Source organism: Suricata suricatta, chromosome X (genome assembly GCF_006229205.1).
Source record: "Suricata suricatta isolate VVHF042 chromosome X, meerkat_22Aug2017_6uvM2_HiC, whole genome shotgun sequence".
Taxonomy (NCBI): Eukaryota; Metazoa; Chordata; class Mammalia; order Carnivora; family Herpestidae; genus Suricata; species Suricata suricatta.
In genome coordinates this window covers 51,046,387-51,050,855 of record NC_043717.1, presented here as the reverse complement: position 1 = coordinate 51,050,855, position 4,469 = coordinate 51,046,387, and positions in this window count along the sequence as shown.

Here is a 4,469-nt window from a genome sequence, read left to right as displayed (position 1 = left end):
TCGTCTGCGCACTAGTGTGTGAAGTGCAAATGGCGCCTCCCTGCGGCTTCCATGCATCCAGCCAATCCTGGGGCCTGTCCTCTTCTCTTCCCATTCACGTCATCCCGCCTACACACACACACACACACACACACACACACACACACACACACACACACCCTACGCCCCTCCCCCGCACCCCTGCGACCAGTCGGCCGGGCTCCTACACACACCCCTTCCTCACACACCCGTGGTAACCTGCACCTCCCGCACCCAAGCAGCAGAAAAATTTTACTTTCTGTGAATCTCTGTCAAAGCACCAATGACAATGGATTACAGCTAGCGATTTACAAATCTACTTCCCTTACCAGAATGGGTCTGATTAAGTTTTATACCCTTCCAGCTAACCCACTGCCTGGGCCTTATCTAGTGCTCAGTATCCTAAGAATAGAAAAAAGAAGTGGTCAGTTTGGAAAGCAGCACAATCATGCAGAACTGCGGTGTCAGGAGGGTAGCCTGTAGCCACATGGGGCTACTGAGCCCTCGGATGTGGCTATTTTGAAATGAGATGTGCTGTAGATGTAAAATACACATCCAATTTTGAAAACTTACTATGAAAAAGGAATATAAAATATCTTGATTTTTCACACTCACACGTTAAAGTGCTAATATTTTGTATATGTTGGGTTAAAAATGGGATTAAAATTAATTTCAGTTGTGTCTTTTCACTTTTTTAACGTGCCCACTAGAAAACTTAAAATTACATAGCGGGCTCGCATTATATTTATTTCTGTGACACTGGATAGCGCTGATGTAACTCCAGGTCTTTGAAAGAAGGGATGCCATTGCTTTGAACAAATCAATATACATATATACTGATTGCCTTCAGACACACCCCAAGTTGTCCTAGGGGATTTAAGTTAAGCACAATGCACACTGCCTAACCTGGAAAATAAGTTCTTCAACTAAATATATTTTAAACTAACTTTCGTTGAGAAGAAAAAAATTCATGTGAAAACAACTAGGGGGCAATATAGGACAGTACAGAACTAGGGGATACGAGGTATTGCACAGGCTGTTGGAAAGCTAAGAAATGGCAAGTGATTCTATGCTATGAGTACTTCAGAAAGCTTCTTAGAATATGCAGTCAGAGAATTTCAAAGCTGGAAGGGGACCTGAAAGAGCAGAGGAAAAAAAACAAGACCAGAAAGGTTAAGTGACTTGCTCAACCAGTTGTGACAAAGCCAGTGTCTTTTACGTTCAGTTGTTTTTAACCCATATCCATCTTAGATCCGGCAGGATTTAAAGAGATGGACAGGACCTTTTAAGTGGGACACAATGAAGCCCCAAGCTAAAACAGTGCTTTGTAGGAGGGAGAGGCGGAGTGGGACACACTAAATGTAGGTTGGAAAGGCTTCTCTGGTGATTCTAATAAACCTCCCCTGTCAACCACCCTCCCAACCCCCGCCAGCTTTAGAAGCTGCGGAAGAAAAGTGGCTCTGGCAAACCACCTATTTGATTTGCTTGGCACCTCTAATTACTCTAGCAAACTGAACTTTCAGGGTCAGCGACTATAGGAATACAACGAAGATACAAAGAAGATAGTACTTGTGGAGGAGAATTGGAAACTCAGTGATTGTGGGACTACAGATGATGTGTTTCTGTGGATTTGCTTGAATTAAGATACAGTTTTGCTGTTGCCTCAGAGAAAAAAAATGTATGCAGAATTTGAATTTGGTCCTAAACTTTGTAAGCCATTTTTCCTATGGCTTTGAGAATAACAGTGTTTATGGGAGTTACCAGTTGAGTTCAGAGTGCATATTCAAACTGCTGTGCCAAGTACTGCACTGCATCTTATTTTGAGGTGATCTCCAGATTAAAAAGTGGTTAGAAAAAAAGCAATAATAAAAATGAGTTTTTTATTGTGTTTCTGTATGTAAACACGATCACATTAAAAAATCCTAGTGATTTTTTTAAGTCCTAGTTTAGAGGAATCCGAGGGACCCTTGGAAATCATGGAAATATAATGGTACTTAAACTTTTTGTAATAGCAGAGCTTGCTTTCCAAGCTAGGCTTTAGGCAGGCCCATAATTTCTAAAAGGGCTACTGTATTTGAATGGATACACTGAGGCCTGACAAGACAGCCTCTGGCCCACCTTTCCACCAACCTGCTTAGTGGCACCAAAGGCTCCAAGGTACCTCTGTGGGACTTGAGGACTTTAAATACCACAGTAGAAAGGACGGTAATCTAGCACAGCCCCCTCATTTAGCAGATAACGAAATTGAGACAGAGAGGTTTGGTGATTTTCCCAAGGTCACACAGCTGAGACAACTGACTACGCAACAGTATACAGAGTGAGTTGGGATGAAGAGAAACTAGTCCAGGAGAATAGTAGAAAGCATTTTCAGTACTCTATACATGACTGCAGAAATGAGATGACTTTTTAGTATTTTCTGATGTGATTCCCTGATAGACATGACAGATATTCATTTGTCATATTCGATTCTTAACACAGATTTGTCAACTTGGTAAACCAGTTGTGTGATTCATGGGAGAAATGTTAAAGAAGACCTTTTCGTGCCTGTCTGAATTGGTGTGCTTGGCAGCCTAGACCTTCTTCAGTCTGCTTTAGAGGATCAACTGCTGTTTTGTCCTGAGCAGGCAATATTCCACTGATATCTTTTCTTTTTTTAAAAAACAAATTTTTTTAATGTTTTATTTATTTTTTGATACAGAGAGAGACAGAGCATGAGAGGGGGAGGGGCAGAGAGAGAAGGAGACACAGAACTGGAAGCAGGCTCCGGGCTCTGAGCTAGCTGTCTGCACAGAGCCTGATGCGGGGCTCAAACCCACGAACGTGAAATCTGACCTGAGCCGAAGCTGGAGGCTTAACCGACTGAGCCACCCAGGTGCCCCTCTTTTCTTTTTTTTTTTTTAATCTGTAATGCCAGCAACAGCACAAGATGAGCTCTACTTGTGTAGAGGGTAAAGCCAAAAGCAGGCTGTAACTAGCCAAAAATTATTTGTGGAATAACTACTTTGTCATCCTTACTGTAACTAAGATTAGTGTAACAAAGATAGTAAACTATCTTTGCCAAGTATTTTTTTAAGTAATCTCTATGTCCAATGTGGGGCTTGAACTCATGACCCCAAGATCAAGAGTCACATGCCCTGCCAACTGAGCCAACCAGATGCCCCTTCACCAAGTGTTTTTGAGACTGGAATTTGTCTGATTAGTGGCAAGAAGCTTACTGAGCCATGAAAGGAAAAACTCCAAAACAGCGAAGACTGCATTAAATCAAAGATTTCAGTTCTACTTCTATATCCAACTTTTAGGAATGTGGTTCTGCAGTTAAAAATACTCTGGAGACTTGAATTTGAGTCCAACCTCCTCTGCTACTGAGTAGCTGTATGACTTTGCAGAAGCCCTTTCCATCCTTCTTTCCACATTCCTTGTGTGCTACCTCAATGTTAGGCACTGGGAATTCAAAGAGCAAGAAAACAGGCTTTGAGCCCTTAAGGGGCCCATAGTTCAATGGAAGAGACTTGTACACAAATAACCAAATAGTGATTTGGTAAGAATGGAGGGAATAACTTTGGCCCCGAGGTGGGTATTCCTGTATAGGTCAAACTCTATACCTGACTGACTTACAAGATCTTTTCTGATCTGATGCTGACATCTTTTTTATTGTCTTCCTCTGTGGACCCCTGAGCTCCACCTTTAGCAAACTCCTCGGTCTCCAACACCTATCTGATCTTTTAGGCCTTCACACATTGATAAGGGCTTTGCCTTCTGTCTGGAATGTCCTTCTCCCCCTTGTCTGCCTGGCAAATTTCTATTCATTACTCATGACTTAGGATCTCTTCCTTCATGATGTATTTTCTGATATTTTTTAGGTAAGGCCACCTCCTCTAAGCTCTTCATTCATCTGCCTATGATAGATAGTACTGGGTAATGGTTTTCTCCATCCACAGCTGTCTGTCACTAGACTGAGAGCTCCTTGAGGCCAATGAGAGTGTCTAATATTACTTTGTTTACCTCAGCAGAGCACTTCACACCTGTTAGGTAGGGACGCAGCATTAAAAGAATAATGTTCCATAACAGCAACATTTAACCTTCTCGGGGTATTCCTTACTGCCAGGTGACTATGCAAGGTACTTCACATGCATTTTCTCAACTAATCCTCACAACTTCCATTAAGACACAGATGTTACATCCCGGTTTTACAGAAGAGGAAACTGTGGCTCGGAGATGCTAAAGTAACTGGCCCAATGGTGTTGGCTTATACTGGGATTTGAACCCAACTCATTGAATTGAGATCCAATTTCTAGAGCTGAAGCTCTTAACCACTATATTGTACTACAGAAGGGGGGTATTTACAGGCCTAATGAAGAACAATTTACAGATCTAGGGAAAAGAGGACATGAACATGCATCAGACTTGTGTTAATAGTAAAAGGAAATAAGATTAAATCAGTAGACTGGTCT